At 53.7% G+C, this 18,230-nt stretch overlaps 9 non-coding genes across 9 annotated transcripts; all 9 read right to left on the reverse strand.

The window, feature by feature from the left end:
• Positions 1-109: 109 nt before the first annotated feature.
• On the reverse strand, positions 110-228 carry LOC146801549 (5S ribosomal RNA). Its single transcript, XR_014968257.1, has one exon. It is a non-coding gene; the product is annotated as a 5S ribosomal RNA (ribosomal RNA).
• Positions 229-3,107: 2,879 nt separating this feature from the next.
• LOC146801550 (5S ribosomal RNA) lies at positions 3,108-3,226 on the reverse strand. The gene has a single exon (XR_014968258.1). It is a non-coding gene; the product is annotated as a 5S ribosomal RNA (ribosomal RNA).
• Positions 3,227-4,182: 956 nt separating this feature from the next.
• Positions 4,183-4,301, reverse strand: LOC146801551 (5S ribosomal RNA). The gene has a single exon (XR_014968259.1). It is a non-coding gene; the product is annotated as a 5S ribosomal RNA (ribosomal RNA).
• A 2,878-nt stretch (positions 4,302-7,179) lies between these two features.
• On the reverse strand, positions 7,180-7,298 carry LOC146801552 (5S ribosomal RNA). Its single transcript, XR_014968260.1, has one exon. It is a non-coding gene; the product is annotated as a 5S ribosomal RNA (ribosomal RNA).
• Positions 7,299-8,254: 956 nt separating this feature from the next.
• LOC146801553 (5S ribosomal RNA) lies at positions 8,255-8,373 on the reverse strand. The gene has a single exon (XR_014968262.1). It is a non-coding gene; the product is annotated as a 5S ribosomal RNA (ribosomal RNA).
• A 2,878-nt stretch (positions 8,374-11,251) lies between these two features.
• On the reverse strand, positions 11,252-11,370 carry LOC146801554 (5S ribosomal RNA). The gene has a single exon (XR_014968263.1). It is a non-coding gene; the product is annotated as a 5S ribosomal RNA (ribosomal RNA).
• Positions 11,371-12,326: 956 nt separating this feature from the next.
• Positions 12,327-12,445, reverse strand: LOC146801555 (5S ribosomal RNA). The gene has a single exon (XR_014968264.1). It is a non-coding gene; the product is annotated as a 5S ribosomal RNA (ribosomal RNA).
• A 2,878-nt stretch (positions 12,446-15,323) lies between these two features.
• Positions 15,324-15,442, reverse strand: LOC146801556 (5S ribosomal RNA). Its single transcript, XR_014968265.1, has one exon. It is a non-coding gene; the product is annotated as a 5S ribosomal RNA (ribosomal RNA).
• A 956-nt stretch (positions 15,443-16,398) lies between these two features.
• On the reverse strand, positions 16,399-16,517 carry LOC146801557 (5S ribosomal RNA). The gene has a single exon (XR_014968266.1). It is a non-coding gene; the product is annotated as a 5S ribosomal RNA (ribosomal RNA).
• Positions 16,518-18,230: the final 1,713 nt, after the last annotated feature.

Here is an 18,230-nt window from a genome sequence, read left to right on the forward strand (position 1 = left end):
GAGGAGGGAGAGGAGGAGAGCAGAATATATGTATATTTGTTAGAAAATGCTATGAGCCAGGAAGATTAGGTGTGATTGTGCAGGGGACGCGCAGCAGCGAGTGGCAAAATGCCTACAGCACCTGGTATTCCCAGGCGGTCTCCCATCCAAGTACTAACCAGGCCCGACCCTGCTTAGCTTCCGAGATCGGACGAGATCGGGCGCATTCAGGGTGGTATGGCCGTAGGCATGGGAGGCTGCCTGTTCAGGCCTCTTGTGCTGACACCACCCGCCACTCTGGAACCTTCTGCGCTGCGCACACTTGCACACTTCCCTTCAACAACTGCCCTCCCTTGGCAAGCTTGCTACAGATAGCCAAGCACAGCCCTGGCTTTCACCAGCCGTGCACTTGCTTATTTCACACTTCTGCCGCCAACATCTCCTACCTTATGTACGCCCACCGTTCACAGGTCTACATAAAAATCTCTTTCCCTGAGGACATTTTCTCCCTAAACGAGGCACTGAAGCTGGCAGTCCACTGGCTCACCAGCAACCAGCTTAAACTCCACGCAAACAAAACGGAATTCCCTCTGATCTCCCCACCCAAACCAAATCCAGACTTCCAGGAATGGATCAAGACCATCACTGCACTAAACTGCCCTCCTACCATTATTGAGTCGGCGAAATCCCTGGGAATAACCCTTGACGGCAGCTTGCATATGCATGGCCATATAAACGCGCTGGCCAGAACGGCTAGATTCCACCTGAGCTACCCAAGAAACCTAAAACCCTTCCTCGATGTGTCCGGCCTTGAAATGGCAACCCAGGCCCTAGTCATTTCTAAACTTGAATATGGATGCTCTACTCTTGCAGGGCTACCCAAGAACTGTCTGGCCCCATTGAAAGCCTGCCTCAACACCGCCGCCAGACTCGCAACGGGTTGAAACAACATTTGACCACATTTCTCCCCCTGCCTCAAAGCTCTGAACTGGCTTCCCCTGAAGGCCAGAATACAATTTAAAGCGGCTTGCATAACTCACAAATCTCTGTACGCGAATTCACCTACATTTCTTGCACAAAAACTCGTGATATCCGGACAGGCCAGAAACTCCCGATATGCCAAAAAGCACGCTTCGGGAAGAAAAAAACCTACAATCGAGCCTTCTCTGGGGCCGCTCCAAGAATCTGGAACTCTCTCCCACCCTCCATCAGAAGACTTCCGTCACTGGCACACTTTAAGAAGGAGACCAAAACTTTCTTTAATGGGAAAATAGCTCATCTAATGAATACTTTACAATCACCTCATAGGCTTGTTCCACCCTCCAACTCGGCATTATCCACGGCCTCCACGGATGACACATTTTTCTGGACTCCTGGGCATCCCCCCCAAGAGCTGAGACTGCGCGCCTTCTTGTACATGTAACTACCCGCTCTAATTTGTTATCCCACATGTAGCTTCGACCTCAGACGGGGTGCACCTCGTGGATATGGAAACCTTCTTGTATGGTTTTTTTATCTGCATGCTTCAATTTTCTCCCACATGTAGCTTGGACCTCAGACTGCGTGCTCCTCCTGTATATTGTATCCCTATCTCTCCCAATCTGATCCCTCCCATCCTTATGCGTTGTTTTCCTCCCCCTCAATCCTGTAAAGCGCTCTGATACCCTCACGGGTCTGGTTCGCGCTCTATAAAACTATAAATAAATAAATAAATGACACGCAGGCTCCGACCTCCCTATAGGTGCCAGCTGGGGAGCTAGCAAACCAGCAGCCTGGTGTTTTCACCAAGAGCCTGGCCTTGCTTTGCACTGGGCTCTAAGGCACTCTATCGGGCCGCTCCGCCATGTGGCAGGGGCTGCCGGACTACAACTCTTCAACTCATGCTCACCCGCAGAAGCATTGGCATGGCAATTTTTTTTCCCAGGGAGCTCTGGCTGCAAGTTTTCTTTTCTTTTTTTTTATCAGAGACCGAGCCCTCGTATGCAAATCACGTCCATGTCCAGGGCCTGCCACCGTGTGTATAGAGAAGAGAGACTGAGATGAGGGTCTGAGTGCTCTATGGTTGCGTGGTCCTCGTTGCCAACGGCCTGACTTCAGCAGCCGCCCGTCCTTAAAGGCGGTGAGGCCACGCCCCCGCCCTTTTGGACATAAGGAGTGTATGTCAGGCTGAAGAAAGGTCAGCTTGACAGACACTCTTTATGTTCAGGCCAGGAGTTGGAGATGCGCTAAATGCGCAGGCTCCCGGCTGCCTAAGCTGAGGTTTGCTGGGCTGAGGATGTCACAGCTCTGGTGGGCCTGACCTCCTCGGCTCAGCAAAAGGTCCTTGAGGCCCTCCCCTCCTGTTGAGGGAGAGCTTCAGTGAAAGCCTCGTAGCTGGACGCTTCATTTTTAAACCCCGAAGCGCCAACGGCCGAGTGTCTGTCACCGACTCTGTCCCCATCCTGCTCTGTAACGAGTGAGCGACTGCTGCCTCCCCTCATTGGCTGACCAAGGTAGCAGTGGCAACCCTCTTGGCAGCTCCCGGAGGCCTGCAGCAGGTAAGTGTTGCTTTTTTCTTGACGCCGTTTGGTTCGTTTGTTCGTGTGCGCATGTATGAATGTATGTGTATTTGTGAGTGAGTGTTGTGTACGGGGTGTGTGCGAGTGTCTGCTTGTGAATGCATGGGTGTAAGTGAGTGCGTATGTGTGTGCGTGTGTGTGCGCCCCGCACCCCTCTCGGTTGTACTCGGCGGCCCTCGCTGCCTGGCTCTCCGGCTCACCCCCCCTGCTTTCGGGCTGCTGGGGAAAGCCAATAGATGGGGACCTGGAACCGATGCTGGCCCGTGCAGCAGCTCTGCGCCGCCGAGAGAAGAAAACCACATCTTGCGGGGTTGGGGTGGGGGTGGGGGGGGGGGGGGGGGGGGGGGGTGTTGGAGTCGGTCCCGTGTTCTGTCTTATGGCACAGCTTTTTTTCTTTCTGGACCCAGTGTAAAGCGCAGCCGAATGTTCAATATCCGAGCGGAAAGTTATGGGCCCTGAGTGTTGCGAACCTGATGGCGTTTTTTTTTTTTTTTAAGAAACAAAAAATAAAAGAGTAGAATAGATCCCGCCCCCAAAAAAACGGAAGTGCCATTGGTCAGAGAGGCAAAATGCCTACAGCACCTGGTATTCCCAGGCGGTCTCCCATCCAAGTACTAACCAGGCCCGACCCTGCTTAGCTTCCGAGATCGGACGAGATCGGGCGCATTCAGGGTGGTATGGCCGTAGGCACGAGAGCGTGCCTGTTCAGGCCTCTTGTGCTGCGGCAGCCCGCGTGTCATCACCAGGCGTCCCTCGAGTACCTTTGCACATTTCCCTTTAACACCTGCCCTCCATATCAAACTTCCTGCACACTGCCAAGCACAGCCCTCTCTTGCACTTGCTTACTTTACACTTTCGCACAGGCTGGCTGCGACCACCCTTCTTTAGGGGCCGGCATTAGCAGCAGACCAGCAGCCGGACCTTTTTAACAAGCGCCGCCTAGCCTTGCTTCGCACTGGCCTCCAGGCACTTGCTTCGCCCTGGCCTCCAAGGCACTCTGCTCGGGACACTTCTCTATGTGCCGGGGGCTGCAGGGACTCCCGCTCAGCAGCTGATGCTCACCCGAACTCTGGGGAGGCAACTTCTTTACCCTCAATCTCTGGCTGCCGCAAGTCTCCTGTCTTTTTGTAAAAAAAGAAAAAACACCAAGAACTGGCCCCTCATATGCAAATAATGTCCGTGCCCCGCCCCCTCTGTCCGTATAGAAAAGAGAGTGAGGCGAGGGTCCGAGTACTGCCTGGGTCCATGGCCCTTAATGTCACGGGCCTGGCTCTCCGCCTCAGCGGGCCCCTGCTCCCGGGCTGCCTCGGACAGCCCAGCCGAGGGAGGGGGGCCCCCGGAACCGGGGCCGGCGCAGCCCATCAGCAGCGGCAGCTTGCAGCAGCTCCCCAGCCTTAGCTAGGGGTCCTCTGTCCTGTCTTAGGGCAAAGTTTTTCTTCATTTTCTTTCAGTTTTCGAGTTTAAAGTTAAGGGCCACGCATATTGTAAACTCGTTGCCGGTTTCTTTATAAATAAATAAAAAAAAAAAACAAAGAGGAGGAGGGAGAGGAGGAGAGCAGAATATATGTATATTTGTTAGAAAATGCTATGAGCCAGGAAGATTAGGTGTGATTGTGCAGGGGACGCGCAGCAGCGAGTGGCAAAATGCCTACAGCACCTGGTATTCCCAGGCGGTCTCCCATCCAAGTACTAACCAGGCCCGACCCTGCTTAGCTTCCGAGATCGGACGAGATCGGGCGCATTCAGGGTGGTATGGCCGTAGGCATGGGAGGCTGCCTGTTCAGGCCTCTTGTGCTCACACCACCCGCCACTCTGGAACCTTCTGCGCTGCGCACACTTGCACACTTCCCTTCAACAACTGCCCTCCCTTGGCAAGCTTGCTACAGATAGCCAAGCACAGCCCTGGCTTTCACCAGCCGTGCGCTTGCTTATTTCACACTTCTGCCGCCAACATCTCCTACCTTATGTACGCCCACCGTACACAGGTCTACATAAAAATCTCTTTCCCCGAGGACATTTTCTCCCTAAACGAGGCACTGAAGCGGCCAGTCCACTGGCTCACCAGCAACCAGCTTAAACTCAACGCAAACAAAACGGAATTCCTTCTGACCCCCCCCCCCCCACCCAAACCAAACCCAGACATCCAGGAATGGATCAAGACCATCACTGCACTCAACTGCCCTCCTACCATTATTGAGTCGGCGAAATCCCTGGGAATAACCCTTGACGGCAGCTTGCATATGCATGGCCGTATAAACGCGATGGCCAAAACGGCTAGATTCCACCCGAGCTACCTAAGAAACCTAAAACCCTTCCTCGATGTGTCCGGCCTTAAAATGGCAACCCAGGCCCTAGTCATTTCCAGACTTGAATATGGATGCTCTACTCTTGCAGGGCTACCCAAGAACTCTCTGGCCCCGTTGAAAGCCTGCCTCAACACCGCCGCCAGACTCGTAACGGGTTGAAAACAATTTGACCACATCTCTCCCCACCTCAAAGCTCTGAACTGGCTTCCCCAGAAGGCCAGAATACAATTTGAAGTGGCTTGCATAACTCACAAAGCTCTGTACGCGAATTCACCTACATATCTTGCACAAAAACTCGTGATATCCGGACAGGCCAGAAACTCCCGATCTGCCAAAAAGCACGCTTCGGGAAGAAAAAAACCTGCAATCGAGCCTTCTCTGGGGCCGCTCCAAGAATCTGGCACTCTCTCCCACCCTCCATCAGAAGACTTCCGTCACTGGCACACTTTAAGAAGGAGACCAAAACTTTCTTTAACAGGAAAATAGCTCATCTAAGGAATACTTTACAATCACCTCATAGACTTGTTCCACCCTCCACCTCGGCATTATCCACGGCCTCCACGGATGACACATTTTTCTGGACTCCTGGGCATCCCCCCCAAGAGCTGAGACTGCGCGCCTTCTTGTACATGTAACTACCCGCTCTAATTTGTTATCCCACATGTAGCTTCGACCTCAGACGGGGTGCACCTCGTGGATATGGAAACCTTCTTGTATGGTTTTTTTATCTGCATGCTTCAATTTTCTCCCACATGTAGCTTGGACCTCAGACTGCGTGCTCCTCCTGTATATTGTATCCCTATCTCTCCCAATCTGATCCCTCCCATCCTTATGCGTTGTTTTCCTCCCCCTCAATCCTGTAAAGCGCTCTGATACCCTCACGGGTCTGGTTCGCGCTCTATAAAACTATAAATAAATAAATAAATGACACGCAGGCTCCGACCTCCCTATAGGTGCCAGCTGGGGAGCTAGCAAACCAGCAGCCTGGTGTTTTCACCAAGAGCCTGGCCTTGCTTTGCACTGGGCTCTAAGGCACTCTATCGGGCCGCTCCGCCATGTGGCAGGGGCTGCCGGACTACAACTCTTCAACTCATGCTCACCCGCAGAAGCATTGGCATGGCAATTTTTTTTCCCAGGGAGCTCTGGCTGCAAGTTTTCTTTTCTTTTTTTTTATCAGAGACCGAGCCCTCGTATGCAAATCACGTCCTGTCCAGGGCCTGCCACCGTGTGTATAGAGAAGAGAGACTGAGATGAGGGTCTGAGTGCTCTATGGTTGCGTGGTCCTCGTTGCCAACGGCCTGACTTCAGCAGCCGCCCGTCCTTAAAGGCGGTGAGGCCACGCCCCCGCCCTTTTGGACATAAGGAGTGTATGTCAGGCTGAAGAAAGGTCAGCTTGACAGACACTCTTTATGTTCAGGCCAGGAGTTGGAGATGCGCTAAATGCGCAGGCTCCCGGCTGCCTAAGCTGAGGTTTGCTGGGCTGAGGATGTCACAGCTCTGGTGGGCCTGACCTCCTCGGCTCAGCAAAAGGTCCTTGAGGCCCTCCCCTCCTGTTGAGGGAGAGCTTCAGTGAAAGCCTCGTAGCTGGACGCTTCATTTTTAAACCCCGAAGCGCCAACGGCCGAGTGTCTGTCACCGACTCTGTCCCCATCCTGCTCTGTAACGAGTGAGCGACTGCTGCCTCCCCTCATTGGCTGACCAAGGTAGCAGTGGCAACCCTCTTGGCAGCTCCCGGAGGCCTGCAGCAGGTAAGTGTTGCTTTTTTCTTGACGCCGTTTGGTTCGTTTGTTCGTGTGCGCATGTATGAATGTATGTGTATTTGTGAGTGAGTGTTGTGTACGGGGTGTGTGCGAGTGTCTGCTTGTGAATGCATGGGTGTAAGTGAGTGCGTATGTGTGTGCGTGTGTGTGCGCCCCGCACCCCTCTCGGTTGTACTCGGCGGCCCTCGCTGCCTGGCTCTCCGGCTCACCCCCCCTGCTTTCGGGCTGCTGGGGAAAGCCAATAGATGGGGACCTGGAACCGATGCTGGCCCGTGCAGCAGCTCTGCGCCGCCGAGAGAAGAAAACCACATCTTGCGGGGTTGGGGTGGGGGTGGGGGGGGGGGGGGGGGGGGTGTTGGAGTCGGTCCCGTGTTCTGTCTTATGGCACAGCTTTTTTTCTTTCTGGACCCAGTGTAAAGCGCAGCCGAATGTTCAATATCCGAGCGGAAAGTTATGGGCCCTGAGTGTTGCGAACCTGATGGCGTTTTTTTTTTTTTTTTAAGAAACAAAAAATAAAAGAGTAGAATAGATCCCGCCCCCAAAAAAACGGAAGTGCCATTGGTCAGAGAGGCAAAATGCCTACAGCACCTGGTATTCCCAGGCGGTCTCCCATCCAAGTACTAACCAGGCCCGACCCTGCTTAGCTTCCGAGATCGGACGAGATCGGGCGCATTCAGGGTGGTATGGCCGTAGGCACGAGAGCGTGCCTGTTCAGGCCTCTTGTGCTGCGGCAGCCCGCGTGTCATCACCAGGCGTCCCTCGAGTACCTTTGCACATTTCCCTTTAACACCTGCCCTCCATATCAAACTTCCTGCACACTGCCAAGCACAGCCCTCTCTTGCACTTGCTTACTTTACACTTTCGCACAGGCTGGCTGCGACCACCCTTCTTTAGGGGCCGGCATTAGCAGCAGACCAGCAGCCGGACCTTTTTAACAAGCGCCGCCTAGCCTTGCTTCGCACTGGCCTCCAGGCACTTGCTTCGCCCTGGCCTCCAAGGCACTCTGCTCGGGACACTTCTCTATGTGCCGGGGGCTGCAGGGACTCCCGCTCAGCAGCTGATGCTCACCCGAACTCTGGGGAGGCAACTTCTTTACCCTCAATCTCTGGCTGCCGCAAGTCTCCTGTCTTTTTGTAAAAAAAGAAAAAACACCAAGAACTGGCCCCTCATATGCAAATAATGTCCGTGCCCCGCCCCCTCTGTCCGTATAGAAAAGAGAGTGAGGCGAGGGTCCGAGTACTGCCTGGGTCCATGGCCCTTAATGTCACGGGCCTGGCTCTCCGCCTCAGCGGGCCCCTGCTCCCGGGCTGCCTCGGACAGCCCAGCCGAGGGAGGGGGGCCCCCGGAACCGGGGCCGGCGCAGCCCATCAGCAGCGGCAGCTTGCAGCAGCTCCCCAGCCTTAGCTAGGGGTCCTCTGTCCTGTCTTAGGGCAAAGTTTTTCTTCATTTTCTTTCAGTTTTCGAGTTTAAAGTTAAGGGCCACGCATATTGTAAACTCGTTGCCGGTTTCTTTATAAATAAATAAAAAAAAAAAACAAAGAGGAGGAGGGAGAGGAGGAGAGCAGAATATATGTATATTTGTTAGAAAATGCTATGAGCCAGGAAGATTAGGTGTGATTGTGCAGGGGACGCGCAGCAGCGAGTGGCAAAATGCCTACAGCACCTGGTATTCCCAGGCGGTCTCCCATCCAAGTACTAACCAGGCCCGACCCTGCTTAGCTTCCGAGATCGGACGAGATCGGGCGCATTCAGGGTGGTATGGCCGTAGGCATGGGAGGCTGCCTGTTCAGGCCTCTTGTGCTCACACCACCCGCCACTCTGGAACCTTCTGCGCTGCGCACACTTGCACACTTCCCTTCAACAACTGCCCTCCCTTGGCAAGCTTGCTACAGATAGCCAAGCACAGCCCTGGCTTTCACCAGCCGTGCGCTTGCTTATTTCACACTTCTGCCGCCAACATCTCCTACCTTATGTACGCCCACCGTACACAGGTCTACATAAAAATCTCTTTCCCCGAGGACATTTTCTCCCTAAACGAGGCACTGAAGCGGCCAGTCCACTGGCTCACCAGCAACCAGCTTAAACTCAACGCAAACAAAACGGAATTCCTTCTGACCCCCCCCCCCCCACCCAAACCAAACCCAGACATCCAGGAATGGATCAAGACCATCACTGCACTCAACTGCCCTCCTACCATTATTGAGTCGGCGAAATCCCTGGGAATAACCCTTGACGGCAGCTTGCATATGCATGGCCGTATAAACGCGATGGCCAAAACGGCTAGATTCCACCCGAGCTACCTAAGAAACCTAAAACCCTTCCTCGATGTGTCCGGCCTTAAAATGGCAACCCAGGCCCTAGTCATTTCCAGACTTGAATATGGATGCTCTACTCTTGCAGGGCTACCCAAGAACTCTCTGGCCCCGTTGAAAGCCTGCCTCAACACCGCCGCCAGACTCGTAACGGGTTGAAAACAATTTGACCACATCTCTCCCCACCTCAAAGCTCTGAACTGGCTTCCCCAGAAGGCCAGAATACAATTTGAAGTGGCTTGCATAACTCACAAAGCTCTGTACGCGAATTCACCTACATATCTTGCACAAAAACTCGTGATATCCGGACAGGCCAGAAACTCCCGATCTGCCAAAAAGCACGCTTCGGGAAGAAAAAAACCTGCAATCGAGCCTTCTCTGGGGCCGCTCCAAGAATCTGGCACTCTCTCCCACCCTCCATCAGAAGACTTCCGTCACTGGCACACTTTAAGAAGGAGACCAAAACTTTCTTTAACAGGAAAATAGCTCATCTAAGGAATACTTTACAATCACCTCATAGACTTGTTCCACCCTCCACCTCGGCATTATCCACGGCCTCCACGGATGACACATTTTTCTGGACTCCTGGGCATCCCCCCCAAGAGCTGAGACTGCGCGCCTTCTTGTACATGTAACTACCCGCTCTAATTTGTTATCCCACATGTAGCTTCGACCTCAGACGGGGTGCACCTCGTGGATATGGAAACCTTCTTGTATGGTTTTTTTATCTGCATGCTTCAATTTTCTCCCACATGTAGCTTGGACCTCAGACTGCGTGCTCCTCCTGTATATTGTATCCCTATCTCTCCCAATCTGATCCCTCCCATCCTTATGCGTTGTTTTCCTCCCCCTCAATCCTGTAAAGCGCTCTGATACCCTCACGGGTCTGGTTCGCGCTCTATAAAACTATAAATAAATAAATAAATGACACGCAGGCTCCGACCTCCCTATAGGTGCCAGCTGGGGAGCTAGCAAACCAGCAGCCTGGTGTTTTCACCAAGAGCCTGGCCTTGCTTTGCACTGGGCTCTAAGGCACTCTATCGGGCCGCTCCGCCATGTGGCAGGGGCTGCCGGACTACAACTCTTCAACTCATGCTCACCCGCAGAAGCATTGGCATGGCAATTTTTTTTCCCAGGGAGCTCTGGCTGCAAGTTTTCTTTTCTTTTTTTTTATCAGAGACCGAGCCCTCGTATGCAAATCACGTCCATGTCCAGGGCCTGCCACCGTGTGTATAGAGAAGAGAGACTGAGATGAGGGTCTGAGTGCTCTATGGTTGCGTGGTCCTCGTTGCCAACGGCCTGACTTCAGCAGCCGCCCGTCCTTAAAGGCGGTGAGGCCACGCCCCCGCCCTTTTGGACATAAGGAGTGTATGTCAGGCTGAAGAAAGGTCAGCTTGACAGACACTCTTTATGTTCAGGCCAGGAGTTGGAGATGCGCTAAATGCGCAGGCTCCCGGCTGCCTAAGCTGAGGTTTGCTGGGCTGAGGATGTCACAGCTCTGGTGGGCCTGACCTCCTCGGCTCAGCAAAAGGTCCTTGAGGCCCTCCCCTCCTGTTGAGGGAGAGCTTCAGTGAAAGCCTCGTAGCTGGACGCTTCATTTTTAAACCCCGAAGCGCCAACGGCCGAGTGTCTGTCACCGACTCTGTCCCCATCCTGCTCTGTAACGAGTGAGCGACTGCTGCCTCCCCTCATTGGCTGACCAAGGTAGCAGTGGCAACCCTCTTGGCAGCTCCCGGAGGCCTGCAGCAGGTAAGTGTTGCTTTTTTCTTGACGCCGTTTGGTTCGTTTGTTCGTGTGCGCATGTATGAATGTATGTGTATTTGTGAGTGAGTGTTGTGTACGGGGTGTGTGCGAGTGTCTGCTTGTGAATGCATGGGTGTAAGTGAGTGCGTATGTGTGTGCGTGTGTGTGCGCCCCGCACCCCTCTCGGTTGTACTCGGCGGCCCTCGCTGCCTGGCTCTCCGGCTCACCCCCCCTGCTTTCGGGCTGCTGGGGAAAGCCAATAGATGGGGACCTGGAACCGATGCTGGCCCGTGCAGCAGCTCTGCGCCGCCGAGAGAAGAAAACCACATCTTGCGGGGTTGGGGTGGGGGTGGGGGGGGGGGGGGGGGGGTGTTGGAGTCGGTCCCGTGTTCTGTCTTATGGCACAGCTTTTTTTCTTTCTGGACCCAGTGTAAAGCGCAGCCGAATGTTCAATATCCGAGCGGAAAGTTATGGGCCCTGAGTGTTGCGAACCTGATGGCGTTTTTTTTTTTTTTTTAAGAAACAAAAAATAAAAGAGTAGAATAGATCCCGCCCCCAAAAAAACGGAAGTGCCATTGGTCAGAGAGGCAAAATGCCTACAGCACCTGGTATTCCCAGGCGGTCTCCCATCCAAGTACTAACCAGGCCCGACCCTGCTTAGCTTCCGAGATCGGACGAGATCGGGCGCATTCAGGGTGGTATGGCCGTAGGCACGAGAGCGTGCCTGTTCAGGCCTCTTGTGCTGCGGCAGCCCGCGTGTCATCACCAGGCGTCCCTCGAGTACCTTTGCACATTTCCCTTTAACACCTGCCCTCCATATCAAACTTCCTGCACACTGCCAAGCACAGCCCTCTCTTGCACTTGCTTACTTTACACTTTCGCACAGGCTGGCTGCGACCACCCTTCTTTAGGGGCCGGCATTAGCAGCAGACCAGCAGCCGGACCTTTTTAACAAGCGCCGCCTAGCCTTGCTTCGCACTGGCCTCCAGGCACTTGCTTCGCCCTGGCCTCCAAGGCACTCTGCTCGGGACACTTCTCTATGTGCCGGGGGCTGCAGGGACTCCCGCTCAGCAGCTGATGCTCACCCGAACTCTGGGGAGGCAACTTCTTTACCCTCAATCTCTGGCTGCCGCAAGTCTCCTGTCTTTTTGTAAAAAAAGAAAAAACACCAAGAACTGGCCCCTCATATGCAAATAATGTCCGTGCCCCGCCCCCTCTGTCCGTATAGAAAAGAGAGTGAGGCGAGGGTCCGAGTACTGCCTGGGTCCATGGCCCTTAATGTCACGGGCCTGGCTCTCCGCCTCAGCGGGCCCCTGCTCCCGGGCTGCCTCGGACAGCCCAGCCGAGGGAGGGGGGCCCCCGGAACCGGGGCCGGCGCAGCCCATCAGCAGCGGCAGCTTGCAGCAGCTCCCCAGCCTTAGCTAGGGGTCCTCTGTCCTGTCTTAGGGCAAAGTTTTTCTTCATTTTCTTTCAGTTTTCGAGTTTAAAGTTAAGGGCCACGCATATTGTAAACTCGTTGCCGGTTTCTTTATAAATAAATAAAAAAAAAAAACAAAGAGGAGGAGGGAGAGGAGGAGAGCAGAATATATGTATATTTGTTAGAAAATGCTATGAGCCAGGAAGATTAGGTGTGATTGTGCAGGGGACGCGCAGCAGCGAGTGGCAAAATGCCTACAGCACCTGGTATTCCCAGGCGGTCTCCCATCCAAGTACTAACCAGGCCCGACCCTGCTTAGCTTCCGAGATCGGACGAGATCGGGCGCATTCAGGGTGGTATGGCCGTAGGCATGGGAGGCTGCCTGTTCAGGCCTCTTGTGCTCACACCACCCGCCACTCTGGAACCTTCTGCGCTGCGCACACTTGCACACTTCCCTTCAACAACTGCCCTCCCTTGGCAAGCTTGCTACAGATAGCCAAGCACAGCCCTGGCTTTCACCAGCCGTGCGCTTGCTTATTTCACACTTCTGCCGCCAACATCTCCTACCTTATGTACGCCCACCGTACACAGGTCTACATAAAAATCTCTTTCCCCGAGGACATTTTCTCCCTAAACGAGGCACTGAAGCGGCCAGTCCACTGGCTCACCAGCAACCAGCTTAAACTCAACGCAAACAAAACGGAATTCCTTCTGACCCCCCCCCCCCCACCCAAACCAAACCCAGACATCCAGGAATGGATCAAGACCATCACTGCACTCAACTGCCCTCCTACCATTATTGAGTCGGCGAAATCCCTGGGAATAACCCTTGACGGCAGCTTGCATATGCATGGCCGTATAAACGCGATGGCCAAAACGGCTAGATTCCACCCGAGCTACCTAAGAAACCTAAAACCCTTCCTCGATGTGTCCGGCCTTAAAATGGCAACCCAGGCCCTAGTCATTTCCAGACTTGAATATGGATGCTCTACTCTTGCAGGGCTACCCAAGAACTCTCTGGCCCCGTTGAAAGCCTGCCTCAACACCGCCGCCAGACTCGTAACGGGTTGAAAACAATTTGACCACATCTCTCCCCACCTCAAAGCTCTGAACTGGCTTCCCCAGAAGGCCAGAATACAATTTGAAGTGGCTTGCATAACTCACAAAGCTCTGTACGCGAATTCACCTACATATCTTGCACAAAAACTCGTGATATCCGGACAGGCCAGAAACTCCCGATCTGCCAAAAAGCACGCTTCGGGAAGAAAAAAACCTGCAATCGAGCCTTCTCTGGGGCCGCTCCAAGAATCTGGCACTCTCTCCCACCCTCCATCAGAAGACTTCCGTCACTGGCACACTTTAAGAAGGAGACCAAAACTTTCTTTAACAGGAAAATAGCTCATCTAAGGAATACTTTACAATCACCTCATAGACTTGTTCCACCCTCCACCTCGGCATTATCCACGGCCTCCACGGATGACACATTTTTCTGGACTCCTGGGCATCCCCCCCAAGAGCTGAGACTGCGCGCCTTCTTGTACATGTAACTACCCGCTCTAATTTGTTATCCCACATGTAGCTTCGACCTCAGACGGGGTGCACCTCGTGGATATGGAAACCTTCTTGTATGGTTTTTTTATCTGCATGCTTCAATTTTCTCCCACATGTAGCTTGGACCTCAGACTGCGTGCTCCTCCTGTATATTGTATCCCTATCTCTCCCAATCTGATCCCTCCCATCCTTATGCGTTGTTTTCCTCCCCCTCAATCCTGTAAAGCGCTCTGATACCCTCACGGGTCTGGTTCGCGCTCTATAAAACTATAAATAAATAAATAAATGACACGCAGGCTCCGACCTCCCTATAGGTGCCAGCTGGGGAGCTAGCAAACCAGCAGCCTGGTGTTTTCACCAAGAGCCTGGCCTTGCTTTGCACTGGGCTCTAAGGCACTCTATCGGGCCGCTCCGCCATGTGGCAGGGGCTGCCGGACTACAACTCTTCAACTCATGCTCACCCGCAGAAGCATTGGCATGGCAATTTTTTTTCCCAGGGAGCTCTGGCTGCAAGTTTTCTTTTCTTTTTTTTTATCAGAGACCGAGCCCTCGTATGCAAATCACGTCCATGTCCAGGGCCTGCCACCGTGTGTATAGAGAAGAGAGACTGAGATGAGGGTCTGAGTGCTCTATGGTTGCGTGGTCCTCGTTGCCAACGGCCTGACTTCAGCAGCCGCCCGTCCTTAAAGGCGGTGAGGCCACGCCCCCGCCCTTTTGGACATAAGGAGTGTATGTCAGGCTGAAGAAAGGTCAGCTTGACAGACACTCTTTATGTTCAGGCCAGGAGTTGGAGATGCGCTAAATGCGCAGGCTCCCGGCTGCCTAAGCTGAGGTTTGCTGGGCTGAGGATGTCACAGCTCTGGTGGGCCTGACCTCCTCGGCTCAGCAAAAGGTCCTTGAGGCCCTCCCCTCCTGTTGAGGGAGAGCTTCAGTGAAAGCCTCGTAGCTGGACGCTTCATTTTTAAACCCCGAAGCGCCAACGGCCGAGTGTCTGTCACCGACTCTGTCCCCATCCTGCTCTGTAACGAGTGAGCGACTGCTGCCTCCCCTCATTGGCTGACCAAGGTAGCAGTGGCAACCCTCTTGGCAGCTCCCGGAGGCCTGCAGCAGGTAAGTGTTGCTTTTTTCTTGACGCCGTTTGGTTCGTTTGTTCGTGTGCGCATGTATGAATGTATGTGTATTTGTGAGTGAGTGTTGTGTACGGGGTGTGTGCGAGTGTCTGCTTGTGAATGCATGGGTGTAAGTGAGTGCGTATGTGTGTGCGTGTGTGTGCGCCCCGCACCCCTCTCGGTTGTACTCGGCGGCCCTCGCTGCCTGGCTCTCCGGCTCACCCCCCCTGCTTTCGGGCTGCTGGGGAAAGCCAATAGATGGGGACCTGGAACCGATGCTGGCCCGTGCAGCAGCTCTGCGCCGCCGAGAGAAGAAAACCACATCTTGCGGGGTTGGGGTGGGGGTGGGGGGGGGGGGGGGGGGGTGTTGGAGTCGGTCCCGTGTTCTGTCTTATGGCACAGCTTTTTTTCTTTCTGGACCCAGTGTAAAGCGCAGCCGAATGTTCAATATCCGAGCGGAAAGTTATGGGCCCTGAGTGTTGCGAACCTGATGGCGTTTTTTTTTTTTTTTTAAGAAACAAAAAATAAAAGAGTAGAATAGATCCCGCCCCCAAAAAAACGGAAGTGCCATTGGTCAGAGAGGCAAAATGCCTACAGCACCTGGTATTCCCAGGCGGTCTCCCATCCAAGTACTAACCAGGCCCGACCCTGCTTAGCTTCCGAGATCGGACGAGATCGGGCGCATTCAGGGTGGTATGGCCGTAGGCACGAGAGCGTGCCTGTTCAGGCCTCTTGTGCTGCGGCAGCCCGCGTGTCATCACCAGGCGTCCCTCGAGTACCTTTGCACATTTCCCTTTAACACCTGCCCTCCATATCAAACTTCCTGCACACTGCCAAGCACAGCCCTCTCTTGCACTTGCTTACTTTACACTTTCGCACAGGCTGGCTGCGACCACCCTTCTTTAGGGGCCGGCATTAGCAGCAGACCAGCAGCCGGACCTTTTTAACAAGCGCCGCCTAGCCTTGCTTCGCACTGGCCTCCAGGCACTTGCTTCGCCCTGGCCTCCAAGGCACTCTGCTCGGGACACTTCTCTATGTGCCGGGGGCTGCAGGGACTCCCGCTCAGCAGCTGATGCTCACCCGAACTCTGGGGAGGCAACTTCTTTACCCTCAATCTCTGGCTGCCGCAAGTCTCCTGTCTTTTTGTAAAAAAAGAAAAAACACCAAGAACTGGCCCCTCATATGCAAATAATGTCCGTGCCCCGCCCCCTCTGTCCGTATAGAAAAGAGAGTGAGGCGAGGGTCCGAGTACTGCCTGGGTCCATGGCCCTTAATGTCACGGGCCTGGCTCTCCGCCTCAGCGGGCCCCTGCTCCCGGGCTGCCTCGGACAGCCCAGCCGAGGGAGGGGGGCCCCCGGAACCGGGGCCGGCGCAGCCCATCAGCAGCGGCAGCTTGCAGCAGCTCCCCAGCCTTAGCTAGGGGTCCTCTGTCCTGTCTTAGGGCAAAGTTTTTCTTCATTTTCTTTCAGTTTTCGAGTTTAAAGTTAAGGGCCACGCATATTGTAAACTCGTTGCCGGTTTCTTTATAAATAAATAAAAAAAAAAAACAAAGAGGAGGAGGGAGAGGAGGAGAGCAGAATATATGTATATTTGTTAGAAAATGCTATGAGCCAGGAAGATTAGGTGTGATTGTGCAGGGGACGCGCAGCAGCGAGTGGCAAAATGCCTACAGCACCTGGTATTCCCAGGCGGTCTCCCATCCAAGTACTAACCAGGCCCGACCCTGCTTAGCTTCCGAGATCGGACGAGATCGGGCGCATTCAGGGTGGTATGGCCGTAGGCATGGGAGGCTGCCTGTTCAGGCCTCTTGTGCTCACACCACCCGCCACTCTGGAACCTTCTGCGCTGCGCACACTTGCACACTTCCCTTCAACAACTGCCCTCCCTTGGCAAGCTTGCTACAGATAGCCAAGCACAGCCCTGGCTTTCACCAGCCGTGCGCTTGCTTATTTCACACTTCTGCCGCCAACATCTCCTACCTTATGTACGCCCACCGTACACAGGTCTACATAAAAATCTCTTTCCCCGAGGACATTTTCTCCCTAAACGAGGCACTGAAGCGGCCAGTCCACTGGCTCACCAGCAACCAGCTTAAACTCAACGCAAACAAAACGGAATTCCTTCTGACCCCCCCCCCCCCACCCAAACCAAACCCAGACATCCAGGAATGGATCAAGACCATCACTGCACTCAACTGCCCTCCTACCATTATTGAGTCGGCGAAATCCCTGGGAATAACCCTTGACGGCAGCTTGCATATGCATGGCCGTATAAACGCGATGGCCAAAACGGCTAGATTCCACCCGAGCTACCTAAGAAACCTAAAACCCTTCCTCGATGTGTCCGGCCTTAAAATGGCAACCCAGGCCCTAGTCATTTCCAGACTTGAATATGGATGCTCTACTCTTGCAGGGCTACCCAAGAACTCTCTGGCCCCGTTGAAAGCCTGCCTCAACACCGCCGCCAGACTCGTAACGGGTTGAAAACAATTTGACCACATCTCTCCCCACCTCAAAGCTCTGAACTGGCTTCCCCAGAAGGCCAGAATACAATTTGAAGTGGCTTGCATAACTCACAAAGCTCTGTACGCGAATTCACCTACATATCTTGCACAAAAACTCGTGATATCCGGACAGGCCAGAAACTCCCGATCTGCCAAAAAGCACGCTTCGGGAAGAAAAAAACCTGCAATCGAGCCTTCTCTGGGGCCGCTCCAAGAATCTGGCACTCTCTCCCACCCTCCATCAGAAGACTTCCGTCACTGGCACACTTTAAGAAGGAGACCAAAACTTTCTTTAACAGGAAAATAGCTCATCTAAGGAATACTTTACAATCACCTCATAGACTTGTTCCACCCTCCACCTCGGCATTATCCACGGCCTCCACGGATGACACATTTTTCTGGACTCCTGGGCATCCCCCCCAAGAGCTGAGACTGCGCGCCTTCTTGTACATGTAACTACCCGCTCTAATTTGTTATCCCACATGTAGCTTCGACCTCAGACGGGGTGCACCTCGTGGATATGGAAACCTTCTTGTATGGTTTTTTTATCTGCATGCTTCAATTTTCTCCCACATGTAGCTTGGACCTCAGACTGCGTGCTCCTCCTGTATATTGTATCCCTATCTCTCCCAATCTGATCCCTCCCATCCTTATGCGTTGTTTTCCTCCCCCTCAATCCTGTAAAGCGCTCTGATACCCTCACGGGTCTGGTTCGCGCTCTATAAAACTATAAATAAATAAATAAATGACACGCAGGCTCCGACCTCCCTATAGGTGCCAGCTGGGGAGCTAGCAAACCAGCAGCCTGGTGTTTTCACCAAGAGCCTGGCCTTGCTTTGCACTGGGCTCTAAGGCACTCTATCGGGCCGCTCCGCCATGTGGCAGGGGCTGCCGGACTACAACTCTTCAACTCATGCTCACCCGCAGAAGCATTGGCATGGCAATTTTTTTTCCCAGGGAGCTCTGGCTGCAAGTTTTCTTTTCTTTTTTTT

This window comes from Triturus cristatus, chromosome 8, assembly GCF_964204655.1.
Source record: "Triturus cristatus chromosome 8, aTriCri1.1, whole genome shotgun sequence".
Classification (NCBI taxonomy): Eukaryota; Metazoa; Chordata; class Amphibia; order Caudata; family Salamandridae; genus Triturus; species Triturus cristatus.